The sequence below is a fragment of the Triturus cristatus genome, chromosome 7 (genome assembly GCF_964204655.1).
Source record: "Triturus cristatus chromosome 7, aTriCri1.1, whole genome shotgun sequence".
In the NCBI taxonomy this organism is placed as follows: domain Eukaryota; kingdom Metazoa; phylum Chordata; class Amphibia; order Caudata; family Salamandridae; genus Triturus; species Triturus cristatus.
The window spans coordinates 1,102,664,416-1,102,678,813 of NC_140590.1; the positions used below are offsets into that span (position 1 = coordinate 1,102,664,416).

Genomic DNA, 14,398 nt, shown 5'->3' on the forward strand with positions numbered 1-14,398 from the left:
AGTGTCTGAGCCGTGCGAGCCGCTCGCAACGCCGTGTCCCGGTCTCTATAGTTTAGTAGCCGTGCAATGATGGGTCTAGCAGGAGCTCCCGGTTTCGGCCACGGCCCAAGAGAGCGGTGTGCCCTCTCAACGATAAATTGCTTAGAAAAGGCGTCGGAACCAACGGCGGCCAGGAGGATCTTTTCCACGTAGTCTTCCATGCGCCCTGTATTGGTGGATTCTGGAATCCCTACCACGCGGATGTTATTGCGGCGGCTACGGGCTTCCAACTCCTCATTCTTTGCAGCTATAAGTCTCAAGACATTATCCATTCTGGAAAGCTGCGTGGTGTGGGTGGCTGTGGTATCGTCGTTATCGGATATCCTCCGCTCAGTTTCCGCAATCCTCTCTTCATGGATATCTATTTTCTGCGCGATGGCGTCCATTCTGGACGATAGCCGGTCCACTTTGTCCACAATTGTAGCAAAACCTTGCTTCATCTCTTGCATTAGGTGTTGTAGGTCTGTGGCCGGGGAGGAGGAACTCGCCTCGGGCGCGGGCGAGCTCTGGGCGCCTCCCGGGTCCTGCGCACCTCGCACCCCTTTCTTGGTCGCCGGGGGGTCAAACGTGAGCTTAGGCTGCCGGCTGTCCTGCTTGCCCATCGTGGGTGCTGAACCAGGTCTCAGTATGCCGGCTTCTGTTATCCTCAAGGGCACAGGCGGGCCCAGAAGTCCCGGACCGCACACAGCGCGACCTCAGTGGTGAGTACCAGGTCACCGGCGGGTCCGAACCAGCCTCCCCCGATCAGGGAGCAAAAGGCAGGTAAGAGGCGTCAACCACCACAGCCCCCAGAGGAAGAACCGGCCGCCGGGACCCCAATATCCAACGATGCCGTGCCAGGCAAATGGAGCGAAATGCCCCGCAGGTCGCAGGGTGCAGGGTCGCAGCGTCCGTAGCGTGTCGCCTCCCTCGAACCTCTAAACAGCAGGCCGGCACACGGGAGAGAGGCCAGCCAGGCACCGGCACATAAGAGATGAGCCCAGCACTCGTCGAGTCCCAGCAGATGGCCACGAGGCGGTGAGTCTCCGAGTCTCCCTCACCGGCCCAGGCACCTCACAGCCGCCCACCCCGGCGGGTGGGCGCAGTCTCGGACACCTTCTCGTCCTCCTCTGGCAGCAGGGGGAGGGGGGGGGAGCGCCCCACCCACACGGGCTCTCAGCGCTGGCCTTCGCGTGAGCGGGTCGGCCAGACCAGGGCAGGGTACACCGCCGTCCACCCTGCCCGCTACCCGTCGAGCAGGTCGTATCTCGTCGTCATTGCTCCAGAGCCCCCACCGCACCGTTTTAGATATGCTTCTCCCTCGGATGGCGCCGTTCCGCACAGGGCCCCGGGTGCACAGATAATGCTCACGCAGCAACGTGACTCATAGCAGGGGGGTAGTGTCCGGCTGTGCCTCCCCCTCTCTCAGCGACCTCTCCGCCATCCGCACAGTCGTCAAGGTGCCGCCAACGCGGGTCCCCAGCACGGCCCACTTGCCTCGTGGTGAGCCTCGGACTTGCGTGGATCACACGTCGGGCGGCTCGCTCCGCCCCACGTCTGCTGAGCTCCCCTTCCGGCTACCGCCGCCGCTAACTCCGCCGCAGCTGGACGCACAGGGCTCCAACTTTCACCAAAGCAGCAGCAAAACACCTTCAACAGCCACGGGTAGTTTCGGTCGCGGGAGCAGCGGTTTAGACAGGATAAATTACGGATTTGAGTTCCAGGCTGCAGGAGCCTCACAGCAGTGCGGCCATTCTGCGTGCGCGCTCTCTAGCGCCCCCCGTCCCCTGAACAATACTTGCATCAATTCCATTTAATACTGCTGACTAAAGGTAATGTTATCTTGCAGGGGTTGACTAAATGGGGGATACACTTACTGAGGAAGCTACTCCCTACCAGCTAATTTTAGGTTGCCCAACAGCTGATTGTTCCCTCATGGGCATATTCACCTACTTTGCCTTCGGGCATTGAGCAGGGAGCACTACCCTCTGTTTCCTGAGGAAGTGATGAAGTAAAAATATTAGCCATGTTCTTAAAAGGACAGTCGGATAGACAACTGGTAACAAATCTATACTCCTCCATACAGGCCGAGGCCTCAACACTAAGGCCTAGTATCAATGTGCTTTGGGATGTCGACCTGGGATATATAATTATGGATAAAGAGTGGTCTTACTGTTGTAGCTAAATTGAGGACCTATCGGTATTTTTTCACCAGACAAACAATATTGTCCTCAACCTTTTTTCTCACAAATTACACCCCACGTCTGGTGTGTAAGATGTAACATGCTAGAAGTGGGCTTCCTGCTCCTGTTCTGAGCATGCCCACTGATCGCTAGGTACTGGGGCAAAGTAATTCATGTTTTAGGGGCTATACTAAGGGTACTCCATTCACTGTGTGATGGTTCACATCGATGGCACTACTGTTGGCAAAGAGGCGTGTGTCATTTGTGATTGATAGGAATCGCAAACCTACTGTGAGGACCTTGTTCTATGATATGATATACTACAAGGACCAACTGGAACTCTACTATTCCACTATTATCTCAGATGTGTGGTCTAAGAACATATTGGGCCCATTGAAAGCATACTTATTAACTCATTATATCAATGGCAACCTTTGAACATGACAACCCTTGACTCTTCAGGGATCGTGGAAACAGTTCAGTACTTTTTGCTCAGTCAATTGTGCTCACTTAGCGGTAAATTGCGATGGACGAAGGACCGCCACCGCCAGCCATGCGGTGGCGTTCCTTCCATACGCCCACCGTGAGTTTCCCCAGCCAAATTAGGATGGCGCGGGAAATCTCACAGCGACCTTGGCTGTCGCAAAGACCGTCCACCACGGAACCACCACAGGCAATCCTAGCAGTCACCGTCCGCCAAATTTCGATGATGGCTGGAGACAGCCTTTCCATGACAGTGGAACCGCCATGGAAAGGCTGGTGGGTATTGGGTTTGGTGGCCTGTTGCAGGCCCCCCTTGTTTTGGGGGAGGCAAGGGTCCACTTGGGGGGTACCCATGGCACCCACCTACATTTCACAGCACTAGGTGGTGAGTAGTGCTGAGATATGCACAACATTGCATTTTAGCATTGCGGCGGGTGCTGCTGTCAGCATCAACCGCCTTAATGTTAATATGCAGGATCTAACTGCCACGGTGGCAGTCGCATCCTGATCCAGTGTGCGGGACCCCTGCATGCATGGTAGATGGTCCCAGTTTACACCAGGATGGCGGACGGACTCCAGTCTGTCTGCCATCCTAATGAGCCCCTTAGTCTCAGAGTAAACGTTGGGGACATTTTTAATTAAGCATTTATTGAACCTGCACCATTCTATTATAAAACATATATGATGCAACAATCAGTAGAAAGAAGCAAACGTAAGACATTACAAGTACCAAAAAAGTGAAAAGCGGATACATTTCCCCCCTGGTGCTAAAGCCATGAATATATGCTGGCATTTATAAAAACAGTAATCTCTTTGCACTCCTGCGATGCAGACCCTACCATAGAGTACCTAGCATATGGATGGGTGGGAAGCCAAGTATCCCCTAGAAAAGAGCCAACCCAGAGAATGAAGGACCCCATCTTGGTCAGGAGTTGGACACCCCGCAAGGGATGTCAAACCACTGCGTGTTGAAGCTTCATCATGCAGGGACCTCCATGTTAGTGTCAGCGTAGGAGTGTCTCCTCTCTCTACCTAGTGAAGGTGCTGTTTATAGTAAAAATGTAGCCTTGGGGGTTCAACTACAATTGATATGTCACGAGAACGATTATGTAGATAAGCCTAAATGAAAAATTGTAAATGTGCAAAGTAGCCCTGTCACCCGAGGATGAAGATAATGATGACTTTTGTACAGAGTATGGTAATCCTTTTATGTCTGTCATGTACAGGGGATTTAAGATATGATGGTAAGAATCCTCTTGCATAATAAATTAGGATAGTTTCAAGGAAAGCAATTGATATTTATTCAGCACATAACTGGGTGATGGGTCATTGCTAGAACTGTTATGCAGAGCAAGTTAGGACAAATGTAGGTATAAGGTCACTTTGCTACTTAGGCCTAGGTTAGGAAACATATCAATCTGACCCAGACGGATGACCAGATAGTTAGGCACAGATCTCCTTGCCAGACACTCTAGGCACTGGGATATCAAGTTGGCCTATTTTGTACAGCTAGGCAGAAAGGTTTGATGCAAGGCAGTGTCGCTATAAGGTGAGAGCATGCCCAGCTCAAAACAGCCTGGATTTAGAGCAGGAGTTTCAGATTCCCATATTGCCAGCTTTTCTCTCTCCAGCTCTGGTCTTGAGCAGCACTCTCTCACCTCCGGTATTCAGTCAAAATATTGAGTTGGAAATGTCGATTTACACTAATACAGAGTTTTAAATATTGTGTCTCAGAAATATCGACAGCAAAAATATTGTGCTCAAGAAAATCAACTTTAAGGTAAGAAATATTAATTTAAAAAAACTATAGAAGTCATTGAAATTGTTTCCAAATATATAGTTGTTTAACATTTATTTTTTCATTAGTATATATTTTATATGAATGTGATGTATGTTTTGTAGAGGTATTGCTTATGTTTTTTAATATATGTGTTACATTTCTAGTAGTTATAAATTTTACCTTAATTACAATTTGTGTTTTTTAGTTCTGTAGTGGGTTGTGGTTTATAGGGGAATAGGGTGGGAAGTAATTTAAATATAATAAATTAATGAATATATTTACTGATTTTTTTAATTGAGAATTTATAATGTTAATTGTGTTTTTAGTTTTTTCTGGTAAGTTTTAGGTGGGCGTTGTGGGGTTTATAGGGGTAAAGGGTGGGAAGTAATTTATTTTTAATTAATTAAAAATGAGTTGTTAATTAATATTAAATATTTAATTGACACATAATTATGGTAATTGTGTAATTAATTTTAGGTGTGGGTTGTGTGGTTTTTAGGGCTAAAAGGTAGAAAGTAATGTATTTTTAATTAATGATTAGTTGATATTTAATATAAATTAATTAATTGATAATTAGAGTAATTGTTTAATTATTTTTTTTGTGTGGGTTTGTGTTTATGGGGATGAAGGGAGGAGAGTAAATTAATTTTATTTATTTTATCATTAATTATTAAATACTATTAGTTATTTAATTGAAAAAAAAAATTAATTGTGTAATTGATTTATTTTCAGTTTAATTTTAGGTGTGGGTTGTGGGGATTATAGGTGCAAAAGGTGAGAAGTTAATTACAATTTATGTGTTTTAATTTGTTTTTAATTATTAAATTTTTTTAATTGATTGTTAATTATGCAAATACATTTTTTCGATGTGGGCTGTGGGTATTGTAGTGTTTTAGGGTTCGAAGTAAATAGACAAAATTTATGTAATAATTCATATTGTTCTTAATAAATAATTTCTAAATAGAAATATATTATTTGTTCAAAAACAATTTTTTTATTTTATTTAATATAATATTTGTAGGTATTTATGATACGTATTTAACATTATGTTATGCTTTTATTTTAATATTTTTTTTTATATTAAATAGAGTTTTATTTTTAACATATTTATATTTTTGCATTTACTTTTTATAAAATATATTTTTATTTTGTTGATATTTTGTTTGTTTTTAATTGTGAACTGACTGGAGTGAGAATAGTAACTTTTACCTCTCCGCTATCCAACACTTTCCCTGTTTATGCACTCATTGGAGTGGGGATAGTAGTCTTTACCCCTCTGCTATCCTACACTTTCCCTACTGTTGCACTCACTGAAGTGTGAATAATACATTTTATCCCTCTACTATCGAACACTTGCCCTACTGTTGCACTCACTGGAGTTAGAAAAGTAATTTTTACACCTTCACTATTCAACCCTTTCCCTACAGTTACACTTATTGGAGTGGAAATAGTAATTTTTACCCCTCCACAACTAAACACTTTCCCTACTAATTTACTGACTGGAGTGAGAATAGTAAATTGTATAATAATAATAATAATAATAATAATACAGAGTTTTATAGAGCGCGAACAGCTACCTCACAAGCAGGTGTCCCGGTGCTAAACGCAGGCAGAGAAACATATACCGAAATTCAAGTCAATTAGCGAGGTTGGGTGAAGAGCCAGGTTTTCAACATTGTTTTAAAACGAGATTCAGTGGGGGCCTGTTGGAGCTCAGGGGGGAGTGAGTTCCAAAGCATCGCTACATTGGCCGAAAACGTTCTACCACCCAGACGAGCCTTTTTTATTCGAGGGACTGCTAGCTGGATCCGGCAGTTGGAGCGAAGAGAGCGAGACTGCGTGTATCTTGGCAGCCGATCCCTCAAATATATTGGACACGAGCCAAACAAGGATCTGAAGGCTAGCGTAAGTGCCTTGAATTTGATCCTGTGGGCTACTGGTAACCAATGAAGTGATCGAAGATGCGGAGAGACAGAGTGCTTGAATGGAATATGCATTAACAGTCTCGCAGCCGCATTCTGGACCACTTGCAGACGTTGAGTTAAGTATTTGGGCAAGCCCAGGAGCAGGCCGTTCGCGTAATCCAATCTGGATGTGACTGTCGCATGGATTACCGTTTTCCTGCAGTTCACCGGAAGAAGTCGCAAGATTTTGCGAAGATTCCTAAGTTTACCCAAACAGCAACCCATCAGCTGTTGTGTGTTTGAGACAAAGGACAGATTGTTGTCCCAACGCACTCCCAGATTTTTTGCCGAGGGACTGGGGGAAGGGGGGGGGGGCCCATTGCCATCGGCCACCAGAGCTCAGAGGGGGGCGGGGTGCCTTTGCCAAAGAAAAGCACTTCCGTTTTATCGGCATTGAGCTTTAATTTATTAGTATTCATCCAGCGCGCCACATCATAAAGACAGCCTTTAAAACTTGAGAGGGCTGCCTCTGACACCTCTGCATATGGAAACACAAGCTGGGTGTCATCGGCATAGGATACTGCCTTGACCCCCCAGTTAGCAATAAGCGTAAAGAGTGGGGCCATATAGATATTGAATAATAGTGGACTGAGCGCCGAGCCCTGAGGTACACCACAGCATAACGGCTTGGGTGTAGAGGAAGCGGTCCCCAGGGCCACCTTCTGGGTTCTCTGGGACAAGTATGAGTGTAGCCAGTCCAGCGCTTGATCCTGTATGCCCACTTCTGACAATCGCATCATCAACCTTGCGTGGTCGACGGTGTCAAAAGCTGCCGACAGATCCAGGAGCACCAGCAAAGCTGAGTCTCCCGAATCCAACGACCATCTTATTGACTCTGCCACCTCGATCAGAGCTGTCTCGGTGGTAAAGCCGGGTCTAAAGCCTGACTGTGTCTCGTGCAGAATCTTGTTGTCCTCTATATATTTGCTAAGCTGCCGCTGGATAACTTTCTCCAGCATCTTGCCCGGGGCAGCCAGTAGGGAGATAGGGCGAAGGTTGCTGAGATCCTTAGGATATCCATTAGGCTTTTTCTTTAGTGGGAGGAGGGTAGCATGTTTCCATAAATCTAGGAAGACCCCCGAGAAAATGGACGTATTCCAAACGTGTTGTAGAAAAGGGGCCACAAAATCCGCCATTGTGCACCACAATTTTGGGGGTCAGGGGTCGTCCGGCGAGCCCGACTTGCAGCACCTTAATTCCTGCATGACCGCGGACAGAGTTACTGGTTGGAAGCAGGTTAACGGACCGCTTGTCAACACTTTGACAAACTGATCTGTTTTCTCCGTTGTTACCTCTGGGCTGAATGAGTCGTAAACACGCATAATCTTTTGGTCGAAGAAGTCCGAGATTTTATTACAGAGAGTGACCGAAGGCGGTATCTCCCTTTCAATACATCTGGGTTTAAAAAAGGACTGAACCACCTTGAAGACTTCCTTGCTGGAATGTTCTGCCTGTTCAATCGAAACTGCAAAAAACTGTTTTTTTGCCTTTCTAACCGCCTTCTGAAATTTATGGGAAGCCACCTTATATTGTGTTCTTTCCTGGGTCCCATAGTTTACCCTCCACAGCCTCTCTAACCGTTTACATTTTGCCTTCTCAATTCTAAGGTCCTGTGAGAATCATGGAGCAGAAGGCGAGTCACTCTTAGACACAGCGCGTTTAGCTGGAGCAATGGACGAAATCATATTCCCAATCCAGTGATGAAACCGCAGAGCGTCAGTGTTGGCATTCAGAGTTAACGTGGGTTTGTTCTGCGCCAGCACTGGGCCCATAGCGGTAGGGACTAGCTTCGTCCATTGTCTTCTCATAAAAACTCGCTTGCTTGGCATTGGTCTGTCAGCTGCCAGATTTATTAAAAAAGGCTTAAGCAGGTGGTCTGACCAGAGTAATGGCAGGGTCTCTTCCATCGTCACCTTTTCAATATTAGAGAGGATGAGATCGAGTGTGTGACCCGCTCTGTGTGTGGGGCCCTCATTGATTAAACTCAGATTAGCAGCATTCAGAGTGGCCCTTAGTATCTCTGCTTGGGCACAGTCCGTTCTGTCCATATGGATGTTAAAATCCCCCACTACAAGAAAGTAAGGAGGGAGCACTGCACTATCACGTCCAACAGGGCAATAAGATTAGAATCATTCCCACCAGGAGGGCGGTAGATAACTAGCCCTGCTAAGGAGGTCTGAGAGCCCACCTGAATGCAGAAATGTAATCCCTCCATACCCGCGATCAACATAGGGGCAGAGGATGTTAATGTGAACTGTTCTTTGAATATAGCAGCTACCCCTCCACCTCTTTTTCCACCCACTTGGTTAGCGAGACACATTGTGTAGCCCAGGGGTACTGCCAAAGCTATTGCAGTCACATTATCCTCACTAAGCCAAGTTTCAGTCAGAAATAAAACATCCCAGTCATGACCTTCCAATAGCAGCCAGATATCATTGGCATGCTTTGAAAGGGATCTGCAGTTCAACAGCCCCGCTCTTAGACTTCTATTACTGAGCGGTCTGGACTTACAGAGCCCCTTCTCCTCTCCATTATCCCACACACCAAAGGATTTCCCACACGTCCCGCAGATGTGAGCGAGGGGGAAAGATCTTGGGTCAAACCTGTGAGTGCAGCACACGGCGTCTGTATTAAGCCTCCACAGATCATCTCGAGACCACACGATCCTTTCCCTATCTGTACCACCACGAGCAGCATGCCTGGCCCCGGCCGCAGACTGGTCGCGGACGGGCGCAGACGGGCTTGCCTTTGGCGCGCCTTCGCCGCGCCGTGCCGCCAGCGCGCCCGCTGCGCGCGTCCGCTGCGCGCGTCCGCTGCGCGTTAGCCAGGGCATCCGTTTTAAGCGTGTAGAAATGCAACAACTAGAGCGCTGACTGCCGTGCACCGGAAGTAGCAAACTCCCTCCACATCAATCGGGACGACACCCGCGGTGGAACGGGGAGGAGCAACCGGTCACGGCAAGTACTCAGGACCGAATTCAGATAAATCTTAGTGCAAATGGCAATGTTTTAAAATACATAAATGTGCAAATGACGCGTTTTAAAAAACATATATGTGCAAATAACGCTGAGGGAGAATCACAATTTTAAAAATGCCGGTGGTAAGGTGTAGGTTATTTTAAAGTATGGGCTGCACACAACACATTAAAATGACTGACTGAAAGTACTGGCTCAATCAACACAGGTCATCTAACAGGACATTGCAGTATTGTCTCTCTGCGCCCGTCCGCTGGGCGTTAGCCAGGGCATCCGTTTTAAGGGTGTAGAAATGCAACAACTAGAGCGCTGACTGCCGTGCACCGGAAGTAGCAAACTCCCTCCACATCAATCGGGACGACACCCGCGGTGGAACGGGGAGGAGCAACCGGTCACGGCAAGTACTCAGGACCGAATTCAGGTAAATCTTTGTGCAAATGGCAATGTTTTAAAATACATAAATGTGCAAATGACGCGTTTTAAAAAACATATATGTGCAAATAACGCTGAGGGAGAATCACAATTTTAAAAATGCCGGTGGTAAGGTGTAGGTTATTTTAAAGTATGGGCTGCACACAACACATTAAAATGACTGACTAAAAGTACTGGCTCAATCAACACAGGTCATCTAACAGGACATTGCAGTATTGTCTCTCTGCGTGCGTCCCTCCACTATCTAACACTTTCCCTACTGTTGCACACACTGGAGTGGGAAATTTAAGTTTAAAGATTTTTAAATAATTTCATGTTTATATATGTATATATATATATTCAATGAAAAAACCAAAGGTTTCACACATGTTATAGTTAGCTGGACATTTCACTCGTAAAAAACCATTGAAATTCCCCCGTTATATTTAGTTCAGCTAACTATAACTCGCGCGCCCGCAATGCACTACTGATGACGTCACATATTACATCACTCATGACATGGTCACTGACATCACTCATGACATCACTGATGACATCTCAAATGACATAACTGATGACATCACTGATGACATCATCCAGTGATTGTGTGTTTTTCTGAAAATTAAATATTTTTTATATTTATGTATATCTCAAGGTCAATGGAAGAATAAATGGGTATATAAGTGTCTAAATGGATGCTTTTTTAAAAAAAAAATTTTTGTGTAACTGACTGATTAAGTGTATCATAGTGAATACATGGCTTACTGAGTAATCTTTAAATATTTAAATATCTGTATCAGTTTCTTACTTTGTGTATAAGTGGCTGCATGGGTTGGTGAGTAGCTACATGAGTGTCTATATAGGTTATTAGTTGGTTTTTTATCAGTATGAGTGTCTGAGTTTCTGTATGGTTCGGTGGGGGGTATTACTTAGTGCATAGGTGCATGAATGAGTGACTCACTGTTTGTATGTGTTGAATACAGCATGTGTGCAGGACTGTATGGTTGGATGAGTGTGTGCATGGGTGTGTTAGTGAGTGAATGACTGTCTCTATAGTGTCTTTATGAGTAACTACATATGTTTTAAACTAGTATATGTGACTATTGGTGTATATAAGTGAGTATATGTGAGAGTGAGAGTTTGGAAGAGTTCCTGTATGAATAAGTATGTGTTTCTATAAGTGATTGTTTAAAAGACTAAGTATGTGTAAGTTTCTGTAGAAGTAAGTGTGGTGGTGTGTGTATAACTGTATGTGCAAGTAAATGGATGTTTGATTCTTTATTAGCATGAGTGACTATGTGTGTGAGTAACTCTATGGATGAGTGGCGTTGTGTAACAGGATGTATAGGTGTGTGAGTACATATGATGAGTGAGTACATGTATGAGTGACTGTAGAGGACTGTTGGTGAATGACTGTATGTGTATGTGGTTCTTAGAATTACTGAATAGGTTGTTGTAACTAATATTGATTTGTTCATTATTTTGAACATTTTAGTTTCTATTTTTGAATGTGTGTTTCAATGGTTATATTAGGGGAAGAGGAGGTCTGCCACTCTATCACAAGGATGATGTCATCAGTGATGTCATCAGTGATGTCATTTGAGATGTCATCAGTGATGTCATGAGTGATGTCAGTGACCATGTCATGAGTGATGTAATATGTGACGTCATCAGTAGTGCATTGCGGGCGCGCGAGTTATAGTTAGCTGAACTAACTATAACGGGGGAATTTCAATGTTTTTTTACGAGTGAAATGTCCAGCTAACTATAACATGTGTGAAACCTTTGGTTTTTTCATTGAATTTCTAAGGTTTTTTAAATGCTAATTCCTAACTATAACGTGTGTGAAACCCTTGGTTTTTTCAGTGAATTTGCAAGGTTTTTTAAATGTTAATTCCTAACTATAACGTGAGTGAAAGCCATGGTTTTTTCAGTGAATTTGCAAGGTTTTTAAAATGCTATTTTTTTTTTTTCTTATTTTTTTACATATTTTTATTTTAATTTTCTATCCTTTTTTAAAGACTATGGTTAAATTTTAAAAATTCTACAATATGTTTTTTTTTACCATTTTTATAAAATAAACAGGTAAGATTTATTAGTATAAATTTTTTTTTGTTTTTCCATTTTTTTTTATTTTTTATTTTTTTTTAAATGTACGCGTACGGTAAGCGCACGTGTTGCTTTAATTACGTTAGATTTCTACGCTGTTTGCGTTTATTTACGCAATTTGCGTATACGCACGTCACGCGCGCACAGCGCGTAACGCGTACGCTGCACGCGCACGTTATGCGGAAGTGAAGGGGCGTGCCTGTTGTGCGCATGCGCGCGTGCGCGTGTCTTTTTTACGCGCATGCGTACTTTTGCCGTAAGCGCACCGTAAGCGCTCCGTAAGCGTACGGTAGGTCATGTGATCAAGAAACAAGACTTTTGATTGGTTTTTACAAATTTCAGTTCTAGAACTCTCCTACACCACACCCATTCCCCTCATTTCTGCTTGTGATCCCTTAGGAGAAGGAGCTGGGTTGTCTTTGTGATACGATGGCAGAACAGCAGAGCCCTTCTGAGAGTGAGGCTAGCAGCACTACCTTGAGGCAGAGAACGAGGAAACAAAAGACCTGTTTCATATGGGAGTATTTTATTTTTCCAGAGGGCAAGAAAAAGGTAAATGCACCCTTAGTGACTTGTAAGCTGTGTAAGCGTGTACTTTCAAGAGGGAATCCCAACAAGAAGTATTCCTTCGGGAATCACACCATGTTGAGACACCTTAAGGATGTACACAGAATAACACATGCTCGACATACTGAAGGTAACCCTTCAGTAAGTCAACCAAGCACATCCACAGCAGCTCAGCCTGGACCATCATCTGCAGGGCCGAGTCCATCTTCGGCAGGTCAGGTGAGCCCTTCATCTGTGGGGGGAGCATCTCCTTTTTCTCGTCCTCTGGAAATTAACCCTCGGTTTCTGAGGGTTGAAATACGGTGCGCCACTTGTCATGATCTAATTTGTTATAGGGAGACCAGTATTTCCCTAGTGAACAATAAAATAGATCAGCACATTTGTCGTACCGTCTAATATTCCCATTCTTTCTTTCCTCTGTCCCTGCATGAACACAACGGCTCTTTTAAGAGCCAACCTTACCTTTCAACTTTTTTTTATAAATTTTTAAAAACTTTTTTTTGATTTTTTTTTACCGTACGCGTACGGTACGCGTAATAATTTTTTTTTTTTAAAAAAAAACACTAAAAATCAATTATCACATTACAAGGTCCTTGAGAGACTACAATGAAAAACTGAAAATGTGATTGTGGAGAAGTGGAAAAAATGGACCATGAAATTTTTAACTTACCATACCCACTCAAAAAAATATTATTTTTTTTAATTTTTTTTTTAATTGCTTTACAAATGGTTCTAGTTTTCGAAAATTTTCTATCTCAATCTGAAAAAAAAGAAAAAAGTATTAATATTTAATAAAACATTTTATAATACAGTACACATATTTACATATTTTTCAAAAAAAATATTTGCCTTTTTATTGCTGTTTTCAGAATATATTGCATTTCACTATAAATTGTGAAAGCAATTTCATTCATCATTTAACAGCGGGCAAAAAAAAAAATTAACAATCTCAAAGATTGTTTTAAAAAAGCCCACAATCTCTTTTTGCATAAACATAACTTTATAGAAATGCATAATATTCTTAAAAAATATCATCTAATATCAATACTTATTTCTTTAAAATACCGTCTGATATTTTTGTTTCAGAAGTATAATCAAAAAAATATATCTCAAATAACTCCCCAATACATCTGGTTCCATTTCCTTTAGGCCAAATAGTAATTTTAAAATTCTTTTCTGATTAAATTTCCAATGGTAATCCAATAAAAATCAAAAGTTTCAATTGTACAGATCTCACCGATTCTCTGTAACATTTTGGTTTCCGAAAGATTTATTAATGATTAAATAAGTCCACAATAGAATTGTTTACCTTTCCGCATGGCCAAATAGTAATTTTAAAAATCTTTTTTGAATAAATTTCCAATGGCAATCCAATAACATTCCAAAATTTAAATTGTGCAGATGTTACCGATTTTTTCTAAAGTTTTGGATATCCAAAGTTTCATTAAAAAATTGAAAAATTCCACATTACAATTGGTTACCTTTCCATTAGGCCAAATGATAATTTGTAAAATCTTTTTATTTGTAAATTCCAATGGTAATCCAATAAAATGGTAAAAATGTTTTGTCCAGATGTTGCCAAATCTCTCTAAAATTTAGGTTTCAGGAAGATTAGATAGGAATTTGCTAAATCAAAAGGCAAACGTTGCTTAAAAAACAATTGGGAATCATTACACAGTGTCCAGCCTTTTTCACATTTAAGATACACTGTGTAATGACCAGAAGTTACAGTAGGTCCATCATGGAAAATTATTGCAACTGTTACAAAAGTTTTTCCTGAAATTGATAATTGCTGTCCTGTAAACTTCTTTATTAAAGTATCTAATTTTGATCCATCAGCTTTACAGCGTTGCATCATTAAAATTACATACTGTCCGTATTCCTTTAAAATTAACGTTGAAAACATGT

General features: G+C 42.9%; 1 pseudogene; it reads left to right on the forward strand.

The window, feature by feature from the left end:
• The first annotated feature begins 414 nt into the window (after positions 1 to 414).
• LOC146811158 (homeobox protein Hox-D13 pseudogene) overlaps positions 415 to 14,398 on the forward strand; it is a 30,404-nt pseudogene continuing 16,420 nt past the window's right edge.